General features: G+C 42.8%; 1 protein-coding gene across 2 annotated transcripts in view; it reads right to left on the bottom strand.

Annotated features, from left to right (window-relative positions):
* LOC138581420 (cytochrome P450 2D15-like) overlaps window positions 1-21384 on the bottom strand; it is a 378802-nt gene that overhangs the window by 51209 nt on the left and 306209 nt on the right. The window lies entirely within an intron of this gene.

Raw genomic sequence — 21384 nt, 5'->3', positions numbered from 1 at the left:
ATTGGGCTCTTCCCCTGCGCACTCTTCTGAAGCCAGAAACCTTGGAGTCATCTTCGACTCCTCTCCTCCCGCCCTCACACTCAGGATATTGCCAAGAAGTCCCACTTTCAGCTCTTCCTTCTCAAAGGAATTTTCCGTTTTCTCACTTTCCCCCCGAGGCTCAATGTGACCCAAGCCCTGGTTCTCTCTAGGCCTGACTATTGTAATAGCCTCCTCTTGAATCTTCCATCGTCCACTCTGTGACCCCTCCAGCTAATCCAGAATAGGGCAGCAAGGCTTAATCTTGGCTTTGAGCCCAGGGATTGCATCTCTCCTACACTAAAAAGTCTTAACTGGCTACCGGTTGCTGCACGGATTACATTCAAATCCCTCCGCATCATCCACAAGGCTGTCTGGGCCCAGGGATCACACTATCTTCAACTTCATCTTACTAAATACTCTCCCTCTAGACCACTACACTCCTCTGGCACCAAGTATCTGTGTGTAAAGCGTTTTGCTAAACAGAGGGTAGGGGGTCGTTCACTCTCCTCAGCCGGCTCCGTCCTATGGAACAGCCTCCCCCTCCCGCTGCACCTTGAGCAGGTTCTTCTTAAACTCCAGAAGCACTTTAAGACCTTCCTCTTTACCTCCTCCTTCCCTTCTTCTATCCTCTGATAGTACCACAGTTGCTGTGACTGGTATCTGGGCCCTTATGTATCCTCGGGGTCCTGGCCTCCCACACCCTATTGGCCCAGTTCATGTCTTCCACTGCACTTGCACTTACACCCTCTGCCCTGAAGAATCGCACTTACACCTCTCGTGCTTCCAGGCCTTGTAGCACTCAACGTTCCCAGCACTCCATCTGTGGCTCACCCTGGAGCTCAGACTCCCCAGCACTTATCCACTCTGCCCTCTTCCTTGCTGCACTTGTACGTTCCGAATACTCAAAAGGCATAATAGGTTTGTCCTCTTTTCCTTTCCCCCCACTGCTCTTTAATTTTGTGTGTTTATGTATTTGAATGTATTACTGTATTAAATATTGGGTTTTAAGTATGTTACCCACCCCTGCTGACTCCCCTGCCCTTCGGGCGCTTTGAAACAGTATTTTCCTATTGTATAAGCGCATAACAAGCTGAAGAAAATATACAACTCCAACAGTAGAGCCCTGCCCTAATAGTACATCTTTGAACTTAGGATTTGTCACCCAAGTCACTTGGTGAGCCTTCAATAACCAATGGAAGGTCTAGATAGAACCTGGCGAGTGTTGCAACTGGGTGCAATGAATTATTTGTATTTCTTATCAACATGGCCTATCTCAAAGTATATATTTTTTTAATTCAAAGAGAGTACGGATAGCAAAAATGTTTTTGCAACATTTAGAATTTATTTGTATCTGACTCTGCACCCATTCAGATCGTTTTGCGGTTGAACGCTAAAGGAAATCATGGGACGGATTTGTCATCTGACCATAAATTATCAAAGTAAGCTAGAGGTCTTCAAACTGTGGGCTGCGCCCCCACCAGGGGGGGCGCTGCCGCATTCCAGGGGGGCCCCAGAGCCCAGCATGAAATGTAAAAAAACATTTTTTAGACAGTAGGAAATGGGAAGGGCAGCTCACATGGTCAGACTGGACCATAAAATGGTCTTAGGCACCAATGAAAAAATGGCTAGCAGTTGCAAATGGATATTCAGTTTGAATAGTACCGAAGGGGTTATGTTTTGTTCAAATGTAAACAAACTGTGATATTTAAAGAATATTTATTCAGCAACAATGGTCAAAACTACTAGCTGCATAGTGAAGTAACTCCTCAAACTGGCCCACATTGGCCAAAAAAGTGGGCCATTTTGACTGGCCTACACTAACATTTTTCATATTTAGTACGGTCATCGCCCTATTTCCCAATAGGCCAGTCCAAGCCTGCCGGCTCATCCATAATGGGTGAGGGGCGTCCACCCACTGTCCACCTCACCCACTATGGAGGAGCTGAGGAGCCAGCCCAGTGAAACACTGAACACTCCCTCAGCTGTTTTTTCCATCTGAGGGAGTGCTCATGAGCTGGCTGAACTGTCAAAGGGAAACACTGTTTGCCTTTGACAGTTCATTTCCCCAGCTGCACATGATCACTGAGCCATGCAACGCTGGGGGTGTTTTGCTTCACCAGCCTTGCATAGTTCATTGGAAAAGCTGGCTGGGGCACTGCATGCATGTATGTGCGAGGGGGTGCTCCTGCGCCTCCTTGCACATACGGGCAGAGCAATCTGGAGCGGGGCATTTTAGCAACCAAGTGCAGGCCTCTGCAGAAGGTAAGTTTATGGTGATTTATTTTTTATTTAAATGTGTATGGATGTGTGTCTGCTTGTGTTATGCGACTGTGGTGGGAGCAGGATGGGCGGCAGCACTGGGATAGTGGTGGGAGTAGGGTGGGGAGAGCCCAGGGTCTGTACTGGGAGTAGGGTGCAGTGACGGCACGCAAAAGTTCATAGCGATTTCTACATACTGTCCATCTGGCACTTTTGGGGGAGCCCGGACGGCCCAAACTCTGCCCAGGCGGGGCCCAGGCTAAAAAAGTTTGAAGACCACTGAAATAAGCTGACATTTGTAAATGTGTCCATACTCTCTCATTTGGGGACATTATTTTTGGGCTCAGCAAATTGCTGTATAGTACAAATAAAACAAATAAAATAAATAAAATATGGGATGCCATGTAGAGTTGCTTTTGGGGTTTGGTTGGCTCCCATGGTAGAGAGCTGCATGATATCCAAAAGAGTGAATTGAAAACTAGGGAGACAAGGCTGAAGATGTTACAATGTTAACACCCAGAGGCGCTTCAGAAAGTCTTTGCTTGCCCCATGTGGGATAATAGCAAGATTTGGTTTTGGACAGAGTGGCTATTGGGGCAATTAAGGAGGACACAGTCTCGAAGCAATCATATAGGCATTGGATGGAATTGGTGAGAGAAGCTTGGGCACGGTTCACACTCTACGGGTTAAAGACCCAACTCAGGAAAGACAGGTTCACTGTATTAAAAGGCCAGACAGGGACTAGGTGTTAAATATGAAAATGTTAGGTCAGGAAACTTTTTGTTGACATTTAAATGTACATCTTCAATCTACCCAAGATGCAGTCAAATTTCAAAGTTATTTAAATCAACTTAAGCTTCTGTCCTTGTCTTAAGAACAGATGGCATTCTTAGCTCAGCCATTTGATACTACAGAGATCCAACAGGATATTCATTGCTTGCCTTCGTGCAAAGCAGGAGCGCCACATGGAATCTCTGGAGAAGTTCCTCAGGTATTCAAAGAGTCCTGGGTGACCCTACTAGATAGGTGGTTGAGGAGTTTGAGGAGCACCAAAGTAATAACGTATATCTCATTTCAATCACATTTCTTTTTATTAAGAAGGAGCCAATATGTGTGGCCTTTATAGACGTCAGCACAGCTTTTGACTCTGTTAACAGAAGAACGCAGTGGAGCACTCTACTTCTATGGATATCCATTATGGGTTTCTGTCTATACTCGTCTCTTCACACAAGTTAAACTATGTTGCCATTAGGTATGGCAGACAAGGCCTTTAAACAAGAGGTTTTCCAGTAATATGTGGCATGAGACAGGGTTGTGTCTTGGCGCCTTTATTATTTCATGTATACACAAATAGGATATATGAGAATCTCTCATAAATCAAGACTTACATTTTCCTAGAGTTCACCAGACACAGCAACAATATTACTGTATGCTGATCATTCTGTTCTTATCGCCTGGGCACCCAGTGCTCTGAAAAACCTGATTACGAGTTAACACACTTTTTGCCATTGTTCTGGATTTAAAAGTTAACCCAAACAAATGTATCATTTGGCTCTGGGGATAAACAATACCACCCTTTCTATTTAAAAATGAAAATTGATAATACTTACTGTTCCTGAGTTTGATCATATAGGGATAATGTTTTCAGAAAACCTAAATGTGCACATTAAGAATACAGCAACTAAGAAGCTGCAGGCAATTGCTAGTATTTCGGGCATTTGCAAGAAGTTTAAAGCGCAACCAATAGATTCAGTTTTGAAGCTAGAGAAAGCATGTCCTAAGCAATTGCATTGTATGTTGCTGCCCTATATGGTAGTGATACTGTAACCACATTATTATTTTTAGAGAACAATTTATTCAAAAATATTTTGGTCATGCTACCTTCAGCAGGGCCCAGACCCTTGATGTAGAGAGGGAACTGTGACCAATTTGTCCGAATATAGCTCCTTCCCTCCTTTATTTTTAAAGTAATATCAAACCTTAAAGCTGTTCTTACACAAGTCCTACATATCTCCGGAATAACCCAGAGCCTTATTCCCTAGTATATAAGCATATGGAAAGAATTGGAAATGTTGCTTCATTTAAGGGACTGGGAAAATGTACTGCTTTTAGATGACAGAGTGATTGAATCCTTTTTGGGTATGATGAAGTCTGATCTAAATGTTAGGAGACTGGCCACTGAGGGCTCTTTAGTAACTAATAATTTGGTGAAACAACTCCAAATTGTTGATTGCATGCAAGCATGTCTTTTATTTTCCGCCTGTCTTAAAGACTGTATTTTAATAACAAAGTTGCATTGTAAATGCTTTAAGTAAATAGTAAATATTGTTGTGCCACCTAATTGACCTTTTGGTCTAGATAGATTAGAATCCTGCCTTCATATGCTGCTTTTTTGTCCAGCGTACAGAGATATTGGGGCTCAAACCACTCTCTAATCTTAAAGAATTCTCACTTTAATAAACGCATACCAGACTTTATTTTCTTATTATGTGTGAACACTAGTCTCAAAGCTTGGGCTTTAAAAACATCTGGTATAGTTAGAAAGTTCAATAGAAGGAAGCAGCCTACACAGAACTGTATGTATTGCATGAACTAACGCGTGGCTCTGTAATATCAGTCATATTACAAGCCAACCGTTAGTTCACACAATAAGTAAAATTCTGTGTAGGCTGCTTTCTTCTATGGAACTTTCTATTACAGAGCCACGCGCAGCAAGGTCACCAATAGTGCCAGATGACGCTATACAAGTCCACTTACATAACTGCAAGATATTTTGTGCTATGCTATATTGCATATTTTAAAACTGTTCACTTATATATGATTTTGCCATGTTTTTTATTGTGTTATATATAGTTCATTCCGAACTTTTCTCAAATAACAAAATCATTTTATTACAAAAATCAAGAAAGATAAAAAGGAAAAATAACAACTAAAACCATTATTAAAATGACAACAAAATTACATATTCATATACACAGATTAAGATATTCAGTTAATAAACATCCAACAATACAGTACCATAGAGTAGATAAGGAAAAGATAAATACATCTCTGAAAACATTGTATATTTCCTATAAGTACCCAGTGAGGGGGGTGTAGCGGCCTCTCAGCCAATGAGGAGGCTCGGAATGGGGGAATTACCTTCGGTAATCCCCCGCTCCGAGCTGCCTCACCACTGGAGGCTGCCATCTTCCCCCAGCGGGGAATGAGGTAAGTGCTCCTGTGCTCCCCAACCCCCTCCACAGATTTCTCTTCCCCCCACCGCCTTTCCTCTACTTACCTTCTTTTTTTGCTCCTCATCGAGAGCAGATGCGCTGGAAACACTTCTGTCTCCAGCGCGTCCGCTCTCGAGCTGCGGCACACCGCCATGAAAAGGAAGAAGGTACTACACATGGTGGACACACTTTTGTTTACTTCTTTTCCTATTTTTTGAATGGCTGCCATGGAAAAATAGAAGGGACTATCTGTACTCCCTTCTCCCTTTCTACGGTGGCCATTTTGTTTGTTTACTTTTTTTTATTGTTTTCAATGGCCACCATGGAAAGAGAAAACAGACTTTGTTTTCCCTTCCCCAGAGTCCTTTTCTTTTCTTTTCTTTTTCTCTATTAAAAAAAAGAAATGCTTTTAGTATCCCGGTCTTATGGGCCAGAGTACTAATAGCAATAAGCCCCTCACAGGGGGTCATTACCACTTCACGTAATGTCCCTGGGCATTACCTGAAGTGGTAATGCCCCCCTTGCTCTGGGCTTATTTCTTAAATAACCCACAGTATCAGTATTCTCCAAGTTGGCTCTTTGGAACAGACTCTGATGACCAAACATCAATTGAGTCTGTAGATCACATCTTAACCAATCTTCTGATTATATAAATATTTAACCAAGGCATCATTCATCTGGACACAGCGTGTCATTCCCCCTTGAGAGTTCATATTCTAATTCCTGCCATACCCTAACTAAGGCTAGTGACCTGGACATAGTACAGTCAGAAAGACAGTTCAGCAGAAAATGTCCACTGTGTAATCCAGCAAGCTATCGGCAAGATGCATGTAATTATTTTACATAAATCTTAATCATGCTGCTACATGAGGTGAGTATGTGTCTCCTTTTTATAGGTGACAGTTGCGCTCTTCAGCTGGTAGATTCAGCTACACCCCTTTGACTTGCATTACCTGTAATTTGTTTAGGCGCATTAATATAAATAAACGCCTAGCAGTCGACAAAGAAATTGATATATATATTGTTCTGCCTTGCGATATGCAAAGTATAGCTTGGTGTAAGTGCTTAATGATGATAATGCTCCTATATGATCATGATAGCAGGCCCAGTTCCATTTCAGTGCTTTAGATTAAAATTTTCTTAACAAATTGCCCTAACCCTCTGACCAATCCGGGCACTATACCAGTTTAGAGAACAAATCCTCATTCTTAGCATGAAACTCGGCTAAAGATCTGCTAGAGCCCCTAATCAGCTCTAACCTTAACAAACCTAGTATTGACTGGGATTCATTGCACATTATTTTTAGATATAGATTACCTCAGTTAACATTGATAATAGTGCTCAGAGAAGCAAGGCTCGGCTCAATTCTGATAGCCAGAATAGGAATTCCCTTCAGCAGACCTAGGACACAGCGCCAAATGCAGCCCTGAAGACTGGCCCACAAGTCATGATTCACATAGGGGGTTTCCAGTACATAGGATATACTTGTTATTAACCTTTGATGATGTAGTGATATAATTCCAATCAAACTATATCCAACACTGTTATTCGCAAAATTCTTTATGCCAGCATTATTGCAATTGCTTTACTGTGACGTTTCTTTAGACCCATTTGGTCTTTTGGGTGCATTTCTACCCCATAACATAAATATTATAATTACACACACAATAAAAGATCCCTCCTGATGTGCCAATACTTTCTCTGCCATTCGTATCTTTACCATGGCTCATACATCTGCATAGTCCAATATAGGTGAAATCAAAAATGGCCAGGTGGTCAGCATATGTTAGATATAGAACTCCTAGATTACCCAGCTTTGGTGGGAAGTTCTGGTTATTAGTTAAGAAATCTTCCACATCTGACATATACAAGATAACTAAAACTGGGGCCAATATGCACCTCTGTTTGATGCCCCCAGGCAATTATTGCATCAGATAGTTCACCATTTCCATTATGTTTCACATGTGCCATGTTATTGTCATGCAGTAATTGACAGGCCCTAAGTAGGTTGCTTGGAATTTTCAATTGCTTCAATTTATCCCATAATAGGGAGGGGTCAATTGTGTCAAATGCAGAGGCAAAGTCATAGAATATATAGTGATGTGGCTCCTTTGCCTCTGGCTTGTCTTATAAGTGAGTTAAGAATACAGATGTTATAATTAGCAGATTATACCCTTCCTAAATGTTAAAATGTGCCTTTCCTCAATCCATTTTTCAATTTTCAATATATGAAACTTGGCAAAATGTTGCTAGGACCACATAGTAATGAAAGGATCCTATAGTTTACAGGGTCATCATTTTTGGCACGTTTAAAGATAGGGATGAAATGAGACACCCTCCATGAGTCGGGAATTTGTCTGCACTCCACTATTTGATTAAAGAGAGTGGGCCTCATTACGACCCTGGTGGTACGGTGACAACGGTGCTGGTAAGCTTACCGGCACCGTTGTCACCGTTATGAACGGTGCCGGTACATCCGAGCTCCCCATTCCCATTCAGCCCTATGGGGCCGAACGGGGATGGGGAGGCCCTCATTACCGGCACCCGCGAATGGGCAATTACCGGGTCCGCCAAACTCGGCATGACCCGGTAATTGCCCATTCGCGGGTGCCGGTAAAATCACAGGTTTGGCGGCAGCCGTGTCTGTGTTACAGGCAAGGCTACTGCCAAACCCATAATGAGGCCCAGTAAGTAGGATGCCAGCCCAGAACTCCGGGTTGGCACGCACAACAAAATTGGTAATGCCGTCAGGACCAGGAGCTCTGGAATTTTTTAATCTGCTAATAATATCTATCAAATCATCCCTTTCAAAACACAAGTTCAGAGGACACGGAGCGGCAGCGAACTAACAGGATTTTTTGCAGCAATATTTTCGTCTAGGTATAATTCCCTGGTTTTACTCACAATTGAGTTCGTCGTATCAGAAGATGTCTCAGAGCATTGACTATTAAATAAGCGCCAGATGTGTTTAATATCATGCTTGAAAACTACCTCGTATAAGTCTCTCCAGCTTACACTTCGACATGAAAGGCGGTACAATTTCAACCAGGAATTATATCTATTCTTAAATGTCCTAATTTCCTCATATTTTTTCTGGTTATCTATACATAGGTTTTCACCTTTCTTATCTCCTGTCCCATATTTGTTTTCTTTTGGGTTAACACCTTATCATATTTATAGCTATGCTTATTATCCTACCGCAGTATTGTACCATGCACTCTACTTAAAAACGATTGGTGATCTAGCTAATCCATTCTATAATAGGATTAGGGGAGATATAATTATGATATACTCCATCCAAATTGCCCATATATTTCGTGATAGCCTCGATGTTTCTATTTGAGCATACAATTCTGTTCCGGGCATTATTTATTCCAATTTCACACACTCTGTTTGGCTCTGGAGTTTTAATGGATAAGCTTCTTATGTTCACTTTCAAAAGCCCATGGTCACTAAATAGAGAAAAACGAACTGACATATTCTGAACCTTATTAAACAAAGCAATATTTCCATAAAAAGTCAATTATCGATTCGGAAGCACCATTACACCAAGTCTTAGATGCTGTAATATCACCATTTGTACAGCCAATGAACATGTGAAGACCCAGGTCAAAAGAAAATGTTGACCAGAAACGAATGGCTTGATTTGAGACGCTTCAGATCTTTTACCAATATCATCACTCCACCACTGTCATCAACTGGATAATTAATAAAGGGGAGTTAAAGCCACCCTCGAATATAAAATCTGTGTCCTGATGTTTCATGGTGTCGGAGGTGATACATTTATAAATTGCCATTTCAGTCTGTTCAGTCTGTTCAACCCCCTGGGGGATGATATATATTTAACACCAATAAATGCTACCCTTCATAGAATTCAACATCAATCACCAAAAAGGTGGGGTTATCTTTAAATATCTCTGTAGCCCGAGCCACAGGGGAGGTTGAACACAAGGTCAGTATACCATCATATGGATGGCCCTTCTCACCTTTTCTGGCCATTTCGTACACACTAAGATAGCCATCAAAAACAACATCACCCATCAACCAAGTCTCCTGGAATAGAATTATATCAGAGCCAGTAAACAAACTGGTATAGCCACCCTCTGAGAATAAATGTCGATGGCAACCAGTTTTCCACAAGCAAATGGTAAACTGATTTTTAGGAACGTTGTGTGGGGACAGGTAAGAAGGCGAGACGCCACTCTCAATGGGATTTAGCAATCACATCTTCAGAAGTGTGCGTTACTTTGTTTTTGTTTATTTGTGAACCCACATTTCTAGTTACCGCCATAGATGGTGTATATTTCACTTTAGTATCTTTACCCTGTGGCTGTTGCTTCTTATTTAGGACTAGCCCCTGGTCCTAAAGGAAGCCCAGGCCCTTTAGCAGCAATCTACCCATTTCGGATATTGGGAGGGTTAATTTAGTAAGGGTGCTTTTGCTGGCCAAAGTTTATATTATGTCAGACTTGGTTTCCATGTTACATGTGACTGGTTCACATGCCCTTTGTATGGGACTGGAATGTCATAGTTTGAAACGCTTGTGTCAGGATTGGGAGTGTGTTGGCACTCACACCTTTATCTCCAATATACAATATCGGTCTTTTGTTGTGGAGTGTTTGTCATGCCCTTGTGTTTCTGTAAGGGTCCTCTAAGGAGGAGAGCGGTGAATATCTGGCTGAGTTTGAGTGAGGTAGGGAGGTGAAGTTATGACTGACTAGTCTGAGTGTGAATCTGGGATTATGTAAACAAATAGTACAAGTGTTGGGGCCTGGCAACAGTGAATGAGAGATAGATTGTTAGAAAAGTCAAAAATGCACTCAATGATTCCATTGATATTTAAAGAGGCAGCTCACCAAACAACCAATCTATGTTTTCTCAATGGTTAACATTGAGCAAAGGTATCCAGTGAAACCATGGCTTTAGTTCTCCAAACAGTCAAGAGACGTCCTCAAAATGGACACAAGATCAACAACTTAAACACAGGGCTCTGACTGCCTGAGGGGAAGCTCTGTGTAGAGAGGACCGGGAGTGGAATTGCATATTTCCAAAGACATGACTACATCCCAATCAAGCAGCCTGGCAGCCCATGATAATGGGGTACATTGTTCATGGAATACGATCAAGACTGCTGTCTGATGGACACGAAACCTGGTCGTAAACAGGTATCGGGTATGATGGCAATTGCATGCCACTGAAGTACTATCCAGAAGGGAGCTTTGGCTCATGGCGTGGCCTGACAAGACAACATATGCACAAGTTAAGTGCTCTTTAAAGCCAGGAGCATAACCTATTTAGATTGCATTGCTCCCAGACGGTGCTATGTATATACCGCCTGTTAAATACTTTAACACCTACAGCTATATCTCTCACGGTACACGACACATTTTACATGAGCCAACCTTCATTCAGTATGCTCCCCTGTGCCTGGCCCCACCGCACAAACTAAGACCCTCAATCGAAAAGGCACCCGCGAGCAGAACTCATAGTTTGCCGGTCAGGGAAATACAGTACTGGCAAGCTTACCGTTACTGTAGTTCCCAGACTGGCAAACTTGTAATGATCCCCCATGAATCATTCTCTATAGTCTTCGCTCATTGTGTTCTTAACGCTGGTCCTGCAACTTCTTTTGCATTTGGAACACCATACCTTTGACTCTTGACCCGTTTTGGATAGCACTGCCGATGTAGCCCCCAGCTCGCTGGGTGATGCTTTTCTGGCATGTGCTCTATATTGCTGCTCCCTGTATTTTGCTGCTGTGTCCCCGCTGCTCCACCGTGCTGGACCCAGTAGGCAGGGCATGTCAAACTCTCTTTCCTAGAGACACTAATGGCAATGTCACTCAATCCATCATATCTCTGATCTTGTTTGATTCTGAATGACCTATCCAATTTGTATCCCACAACCATGTACTTGTAACCACTGTAATCGTAACTTGATGCCTCAGGTCATTGCTGTTCCCTTAATTTGCCCCTAGTGTCCCCGCCGGTGTACTGCGCTGGACCCAGCAGGCAGGGCATGTCACTCTCTCTTTCCTAGAGACACTAATTAAAATGAGCCTTGTTACGGGTCAGGCGGTAACCATGCCGGTAAAACCAGCTGGTAGTCGCCAGACCAATAAACAGTTACCAGCGCCTGACTTGCCGGTAACACCAGGGTATTACAACCCCGGTGGCCGGAAAGTCAGACGCTGATAACATGTTGTTCCCCATTCCCATAGAGTCCAATAGGAGTCAATGGGAATGGGGACCATGGAAACACCGGCACCGGTAATAACGGTGCGGTGCTTCCGTGAAAGTCTGTGGACGGGGTGCTAGCAGCCGGCCACCAGACTTGTACTTTGCCGGTCCGGAAACAACAGTGCCGGTAAACTTACCAGCACCGTTGTTTCCCGGATCGGCAAGGTTAACATGAGGCCCAGTGTCATCCAAGTTATTGCACCTCATACCGAGTATGCCGGTCCGGTAACAACGGTGCCGGTAAGCTACCAGCACCATTGTTAAAGGACCGGCATACTATGAGTGCCACGAGCGGGTGCCCTCGCGCCCGCCAGGTCTGACCTGGCGGGCCAAATGGCACCCGCCTGCGGACGTTGGCGGTAGCACCGGCACCATTATGAATGGTGCCGCTGCTACCGCTCTTCCAATTTCCATTGACTCCAATGGAACTCGAATGGGAATGGGGAGGATTTTTTTCTGGCGCCTGGCTATGGGGAATTACCAGAACCGCCCGGGCTGTAATGCCCTGGTAATTCCCCATTGCCAGGTGCCGGGACTAAAAAAACGACTCCGGCGGCAGCGGTGCCAGTTTTACCGGCACGGCTACCACCAGGGTCGTAATGAGGCCCATTGTATCTTTATCTTGTTTGATTCTGAACAAACTATCCTATGCCCGTCTTGCAACCATGTAACTTGAAACCACTGTAACTGTTACTAGTGCCTAGATGCCTCAGGGTTTTGTGCGCTGCTACAAATGTTAAAATAAATAAATAAATAAATGCACTATTCAGTTTCATATCCTGGCATTTAGAAATAAACATGACTTTTTCCTGATTGCATTTGGCATCCTTGTTTTCCACCAGTTATGTAATGATAGGCAATTAGGAGCGTCCATTGATAACAAAGTCAGTACCTTTCTACTGTAATAATATTTTCCCAAACGATCCTGGACCATGGCTAATGAGGCAAAGCGTTTAGAAATGAGCTTGGTATGCATTGACAGTCTTTCTGGTGAGGTGCACCCTGCATCCAGATATTTGTCCCTTGTGAAACACTGGAAATCATTTGGAAAGCAAACATTTCCAATTCCCTGGAAGAGCACTGCTGTGTGAGTCTTCACAAGCAATTGACAAACATGTTTTTGTTAGTTAAACTTCTAGGTTGGAATACCATTTAGAATCAGGTCTCATCAATCCCTCCCCTAAAGTTCAGAGTATTGAAATATTTAGTTAAGGCCTTTTGAGAAATGTGCGTGGCTTATTGTCCATAGAGATTGCCCTGGCGTAAGGGCTTGCTAGGAATGGTATATTGGTTCTAAAAACAAATTTAATTGGTTCAAATGTAGACAGTTTACTTTAGCCGGGACCATAGATACCTTTCATTTCGGTCATTCCTCAACATAAATTGATACTTAAGGACTGCTTCATAACAGAGTATAAGGAGTATATTATAATCTCATGAATCCTGAGCTATCTGTGTGGTGCCTGTGGAGCACTTGCTGCTCATCGGCCAATTGTATGTGCTCTAGCCCTCCTGCACGCGTGGGGCAAAATCACACCTAAACAAAGCACCGCTCTGTCTTGCTGAATCAATGAAGTGTTACTTCAGGCTTCCAGACTAGGGATAACTAACCTAGTCAGTGCTGCCCTGCCAGAGCCAAGGTGTGTTGGTGACAGCTGAAGGGAGAGCCAATGAGTAAAGGAGGGGGACAGGAAGATAAATATTGACAATTAGAGAGGTAAAAATAGAGCTACAATCCTATAAACACCAATGACCGGACTACGGGTTTGGCGGTAGTGGTAAAATATCTGATGTATTTAAATACCAGATGTTTTACTATTTTGCCAAATTTCGAGTTTAGTGAATGAAACTCTTTCTGCCTGCTTTGAATGGAGGTAATTACAGTAGCACAAAAGCAGTTTGATATCTGGAATGTACCACACCTGGTAAATACTGAAACCGATGGAGTCCTATCGGACTCCAAAATGGGGAATAATAGAAAGGTCTGCATGACTTGAATTATGGCGGCCTTTCCAAGTACCCGATATTCACCATATGTATTAATGGTAAATGAGTTTGGTAGTATTAGTACCATTGAACCCTTAGTGGGCACTAATGTGATATAACCAGGTTCAACCACTGTTAACTGGTTATTTATACCACAAATAATGGGACAAGACTTTCACTTCGTCTATGAAAATGTCAGTCAGTTCAAAATCCAGACCAGTTGATTTATTGGAGGGTTGACAATTTATTGCAGTGGCTATTTCACCAAGCGAGAACTCTACTGGAGGATCTTCTTCACTAAGCCTATTCTGTTGGAGGTAACTAAGGCTTTGATCTTATTCATCGCTTCTACTGTCTATATCAAAGATATGAAAGTGTCGGAGCCATACATAGAGTGGACAACAAGCCTCAATAACTCATGACCAGTTTCGAAACAACTCTAGTTTCCAGAAATGTGTCTAAATATTGGTTTTCGCTGCTGTTTCATCGGTAGTTGTTAGCAGCAAATACTATTTTCTTCCTGATAATTACATTTTCATTTTCAATACATGCTGCAGCAATATCTATGTTCCTAATCCCCCTTTGGCCTTTCAGTAGATTTTAAAAGTTTGCTTTATGACCAATACATTATTTGCAGTGCCAGTTCTCTTTTTTACAAGCAAGTCTTCATTCATTTGCTTTGCTACAAATGGTGTTATCATGCCTACAGTGTCAACAAAAGAATCCCAAATGTCAGGTTCATGAGTATCCAGTCCATGCCCGAAAGTAGACAACAATCTTTGATAGCGACTCCATATGGCTTCTCCCAGGTTAGTGGATTCCCTCTTAAGATTGTTGGTACAATGTATTGGAGCACACAAGATATCTTTGCCTACTGTTGCCCCTCTATTAGTCTCTAAGGGGATCACTTCCAACTCTTATAATTATTTGAAGGGGCGTGTCCCTGACTATTCTCTAAGATTTATCAACATGTAGTTAATGCCAATTGCGACATTTCCAGCTCCAAAGGTCGGTTTGGCTGGGCAAGCTCCATTTAGCCTTCCTTTGCACACTCCAAATCTTGCACGGAGCCAAAGTTGGGTGACTTCTACTGCAAAACGATTTCTCTCTTTGATTTGGTATAAGTGACTGCATCTCCTACACACAATTTAAATTTTACATAGTATCACATAAGTCATCTAATGGCTCAAATGTTACATTTATACCTCCTACAAGAAATGTGATCATCCTCCCTATAAATCCATATACCATGTCCCAGTCATCCAATTGATCTTCTACTTTGGTCAAGATTGTCATACCCATATGGGGGACCAGCCTATTATAAATATCCCCTTTTAAAATCAGAATACCTGCTTTTATTTACAATGTGACGTTTAATCTAATACAAGCCATTTGCCAGGCTAAAGCATGAAAGTACCCTTCAATCCCCCTGACATCCTTTCCATCCCATGTGATGGGAAAACCAGTGGAGGGAAGACCTAATCATTCAACTAAACTCGTATTATGTATTAAATCATCGGCAGAGAAACAAACACTTCTGACACATGATCACCCTTTATAGTAGGAGGAGATTGCTCCGACTTGTCTCCCTCCTTAACATATGTGGTGTCTAAAATTGGATTCAACGGGGTACCAGTTGGCTCCAACTCCCTCCAGAAGTTACTCTTCGAACCTGGGTGGTATTTCACGTTTGTGAAACAGGCACAACCTGGATCTCAGAGCTCTTTGGTGGCCATGTTGTATGGTCAATAGACAACAAACCATCTGCCAATCCACAGAAAATTACTTTTAGTTGAATAGAATCATATCTTAAATTGCACAGGTCGGGATCTCGTGAGATCTCCAAAATGTCAATTGGAATAACCGAATAAAAGCCTTTCAGATTTCTGGTCCCGTATTGGGTATGGAACCCATACCCCCTATCTTGCACCCACTACCTATTTGGGGACGCACATCATACAAATAGTTTTCCTTGCAGGAGTGCTACCCAATCTAATGTATTTAAATAATTATGCAAGATAGTCTCTAGTTTCCCCTTAATTATTAGTGATTGGTCCCTGGAAACCTCTCTGTGTTCACACAGGGCTGAGGGGCGTAAAGTTGAATGTCTTTCAATACTCCTAATTATCGTAGCAACGTTTAGGATTTAATTTTGTCTACAAGGCAAATTATTTGCTGAAGGATTAACAATCAGTCATGGTGCACCATATTACCACAATCTTGCACACAGCGCATTCAATTTCTATTAGTTTCTTGCGCTTTTTTCCTTCAACATAACCTTTTTCAAATCATCACTATTAATATTTATGACACACATATCACTCTGCATGGTGGTTACTTTTATTAGGTTCCCAGTTGCGTCACAGAATATGGTCTGCAGATCTTCTTTAGTTTTTCCAACCATCCCCTTGAAGAGAGATAACCCATGTTTTAGTGGTGACATTAATGACAATAGATTGAAATTGGCCTGCATCACTCCAAGACTTATTAGATAGGTCTAAAAGCTGTCTCAGGTAAATCTAGAGCCCTTATTATCCTGTTTGTATTTTGCCTTGGCTTACATGCTATTAGCCGCCTCGTGCTCAACAGCCTGCTTACTAGTTTGTGCGCCTCTCCTCACTGATGCCATAAGTGTCGAGGTAAACCAGCACCTCTCTTGATGCCACACAAGAGGCTGCCATTTACTTGGGCCAGTGGTGAAAATCTATAACTTAGTTCTACCAATGTATCTATAATTATTATAGGGTCATCATAGGGTTATAACACATGACACATCATCATTGTCATTAGCATCGAACCCCTTGGGCCTCATTACGAGTATGGGCCTCCATACCGGGTTCCAGTAGCGGGTTCCTCCAATGAGGATTTACCGGGCCATTCCAACCTTGGAGGACCCGGTAAATCCTCATTGGAAAAACCCATCCCCATTTCCATTTGAGCCCCCATAGGGCCCGTTATTAGCTCCCTGTTCCCCTCGCGGGACTTGCAAAGGATGCCTGGTTCTACCAGGCGTCCTTAACGGGTCCCGCAAGGGAACCTCGTAATAAGGCGTCCCGTAATGAAGGGTGCCGGTCCCGTACCAGCACCCCTCTTTACGGGAGCGCCAGCCTCGTAATGAGGCCCCTCATCTGCAAAGGGTCATCCATATAAGCTTTCGAGATCACAGGTTCCAGCATCTATGTGCACTTCTCCGGGAATCTTTTAGTTCTTCCCTGTCTCTTGATGGACTTCACATGGCTGTTCAAAGGGGGCTATTCACTTCATTTTGTACCATGTGTGCCCCCCAGTCTTCACTTCACGTATTAGCTTGTTTGCCTCATGGATAGATGCCATGGCTATAGTGAATTCCAGTATTGTCGGAGCAGGAGCTGAAGAGGGGAGCGCCTATTGCTTTCTGTTTCACCATAGTCTACTTCTTCTGGCACATCTAGGGCACCAGAATTCCCAAGGTAAATTAGGATGATGTGGGAGACTTGCCGCCTGTCTTGTTTTCCTTACTTTCCTAAATTACTGGCCAATCATGATCCAAGTATAACTACCCGCCTCCCATCCAGACTGTAAAATATTATGGGAATAGAGTATGCGGAAGGCACACTCTTGATTTGTAGAATGGCAATGTTAGCAAGAGTTTGTCTTGCCTACCACACATATCCCATAATGAAGCTGGTGATAGAGATGGTAGAACATAAAAATCATAAATCAAGAGAAAGCTCCCCACATTGCTCAATAAACATTAGAACTCATGGCAATCAATAGCTAAAAGTCAAGCCGAGTGTTGATACAAAGTTTATTTTATGACATCTCATTCTAACTTCGCTGCTATTGTGACAGTAGATGAGCCAGGATATTGGCAAATGTTAGTACCGTTTCCAGCAGGCACTCGCCCGGATTCCGAATGCCGGAGTGACAGTGTAAATCCCCATTCATGGAGTCCCATAGGAGGGGATTTGCCGTCATTACCGGCACCGCCAATGCCAGCCCCAGTAATTGGGGCTTTTTTGCTGGTAGGGCACTGGCTTACCTCCAGCCCCACCGGCGTAGTCGGACGGTCCATTAAAGTTCCGGTATCCATGAATACCAGCACTTTTTTACCGGGCTGGTCAACTCGGAATGAGGCCCACTCTTCTCTCAAACGTTTCTCAAAATTCTATAATGAGACTGTGCAGATTATAAAATATAGTTAACACTGTAGGAAGGACAAGACTATTGCAGAAAAACTGTGTGATTTCGTTGACCCAATGTTTAATTCGCCACATAATTTCCAACTGAGTGTGTAATTACAAGCAACTGTACGGTGCATTTAATCATTATCTGAGGCCCCTCTGCAACATGGTCAATTTAGCAATTGTTAAGGCACTGTCCATCGCGAGGGTAATTACTTCTTAAAGTTCTGGTCTTCAAGACTTCTCATTAGCTCAGCCCTCTGTTCTGCACTTGGCTCATGGGTCTCTAGTTTAAAGGGCTTTGGGCACCACTTCCTCCCGTCTCATCACTCATTCTCTCCACACACCTCCAGGGAGTGCCTTGAGACAGTCCTCAGCCAGGACCTTCACTGGAATTATTAATGCTGTAAGACACTGTGGACCATGCCACCTCCTGGATCATATTCTGCACTTTGTTATAAACGGCAAGGTGCTTACAAAGATCACTACCTTTCTATGAAATATGGAACAAGCCATTTCATGTTCCCCCTTTTAGTCCAATTTAAATCTGTGCCAGTCTAAGAGTGTCATGTAAAACAGAAGTTGGAGCGGGGTGACCTTGTGCCCTGATGGGGGTGGTCCACAACAAACTATGGACCAGAAAGGCTGGGTGATAGTTTGTGGTGTTTAAGGGAGGGTTTGGGGAGGGGGGAGATAACATTCTCTGATTAGGGTTGTGTATTAGGAGGAGTGGTAAGGAAAGGTAAACAAAAAGGGTCATGCAGTTAAAAGAGTGGGCAAATGAGAATGGGGAGGAAGGGGTGTCAGGGTCAGACATGAGTGAGGTGGGATACATGGAAACCTTAGTGGTTAAAGGGGTAGTGCCAACATAATTATCTTTTTTTTTAAAACACTGATGTAATCATCAATGGCACAATGGAAAAGGGTAACAGATTCGTAAAAATATCTAAATAAACCCCAAAACGAATTCAGTCAATCGACATCAGTATGGAGGCGTTTTACAATAAATCATTGCGTTTTCAAGAATGATACAATATAATTGAAGACGACTCAGCCACAAATAGTACATATATAAATCAATTTCAGATTGATATGTTCACCTTTTTTGTCTTTCTCCGTCCTTTCCTCCTTACATCACACTCTTCTTTCCCTTCCCTTCCCTTCCCTTCTTTTTCCCCCTTCCCTTTCCTTCCTTCCCAGACAGAGGGAGGGGTCATTATCACAAGTTAATGACCCGCTCCAAAGTTATGGCTATGGAGAAGCCGAGGGCCGTACGCTGGCAAACTATCATTACCACAAGATATACTGACCCCTCCATCAATCTATAAACTATAAGGCTAAAAGCACATGGTAGTAATATCAACTGAAATCATGTTTGGAAATTAAATGTGGATTCATTTTGCAATAATTTAACAACCAGGTTGTCTTTATGAGGTAAGCATTTGAATTGTAATGTTGTCGAACTGGAGCAATTTTAGCATGAGCTTGTTTGTAGGTGCAATGTTAAAGTGAACAGATTTTCTTTACAAAAGGGAAATTAGTGTCCCATGTTTTAGCTTTCACTTTGTTGAGTTAAAAAAGATTGGAGTCTGTTGTTGAAAGAAATATATCTGGGAACTTGCATTGCCGTTTCTTGAATGCAGAGACATGTTCTTTGCTGTGTACCTTGCAGCTTTTGAAGTCAGAATGCATGGAATGCAGTCAATACCAGTAATTATTGCCTGCATTCTGAACATTGTGATTGCCTGATAGAGGCTCCATAATGAATTCCATGTGCTACTAGGATAGAGCCAACTTAGTACTGTTAAGGTCTCAGGCCATGGGACTGCAGAATATATGTTACTCATGGAAAAGGAGGACATGGCAAAATTGAAAGCAAGGTGGGAAGTCTACTTAGGGCCACTGGAGCAAGAGCAATGGGTGGAAACGCAAATAGCTACCAGAGAAGTCAACCAGGCTGAGACGTATACAGTGCAAAATCCTACACAGAATGTACTACTACAGGGACAGGCTTTACAAAATGGGTAAAACTGATGACAATATTTGCATAAAGTGTGGGAGGGGAGTGGGAACCATGTTTCATTTATTCTGGGAATGCACTAGGATCAGGGCACATTGGGACGGAATATTGACCAAGATTTCAAGACTGCTTATTACTACGTCATATATGGGGAGATCATGAGAGGTCCGGATGGTAGAAGAAACCAGACGTGGACTCCCTGCTCACTGTGCTCAGAGAGGCACAGCTCCACCTCACTGATGATGCCCAACAAGGCTGAAACACGTGTATGGGGTTGCTGTTGGTACTCTTGTTCAAAGGAGGTTTGCCTGGCATTTCGGTGCTGGACTGCCCTTGTTGGTAAGGCAAAGACTGATATGCAAATGGGTATTCATCCTTTGTGAAAAGTACAGTGAGCAAAAATCGATGGCTGCTGACTCTCACAGTGGGAAAAAACCACAGAACAGGTTATCATGCCATGTTCTTTCGAGACAGAGGTGCCTGCTACCATTATTAAAATTACTGCCTTGATGGATGTAAAAAGGGGCATAGCGGCCAAATGGGGGACCAGAGAAATACCAACGAGGGGTATGTGGAAAGCGGGAATGGAGCAATGTTGGGTGATGGACGAAATAACATACAGGAATAGGGATTGCATGGTAAAATCCCAAAAGATTTGGGGGGAAATGGGACTAGCTGAAGTGGCAGACGAATGTGAACACAAATAATGATGTATAAGACTAAGGCGATCTTACAGATGAATCAATGACATACTGTGAAGGAGACAGACAAGACGATGGCTGTGGGAATTGGGGTGGGAAGAGGGTGGGCGGGTTTGTCGACTGACTTGGTGGAAATTGAAGTTTGATTGGGAAAATATTTGTAAAAGAAAACACAATAAAATTTGGTTGTTTAACAAAAAAAAATATGTGATTCTACACCCATACTTATGTGTTATTCTCATATGTTAGCACTTAAAGTCCCACTTTTTATCTAACATGGTATTTCTTCCAAGCATAAACTGAACCAAGAGGAAAGCCACAACGCCACTACTTGAAATAGCCATAAACAAAAATGCTACTCAACACCTGCTGGCATTTAGGAAACCCCTTCAAACAAGCTTTTGTCACACAACTCTCAAGAGCAAAGTATGGGGCTCCATCCGAGGAGCTGCACCACTTCAATGACATGCCAAATGCAAGACCCTGACTATGAAGTATTGTTAAAATGGAACTTAGTGCATCTTATCGCTTAGTGATTAGTGACACAGCACACTGACACCTCTCGCGGAACATGAAAATAAATAGAGCATTTGTTGCTTAGGTGAGGAGAGATAAAAACACTATTTTGTTTTCAGGGCTATTCAGTAGACTGTGTTTAAATCTGACCAGGTGCATCCTTCCACACTGTCACCTATAGATAGTAGGTTCTTATAAACTTCCACCATAGGCCAAGGAGCCATGGGCACCTTGAACAGTGCATGTGAGGTCTTGCTGACAGGC

This window comes from Ambystoma mexicanum, chromosome 3p (genome assembly GCF_040938575.1).
Source record: "Ambystoma mexicanum isolate Mex_15411 chromosome 3p, UKY_AmexF1_1, whole genome shotgun sequence".
Classification (NCBI taxonomy): Eukaryota; Metazoa; Chordata; class Amphibia; order Caudata; family Ambystomatidae; genus Ambystoma; species Ambystoma mexicanum.
This window is presented reverse-complemented; position numbering and strand designations above follow the sequence as displayed.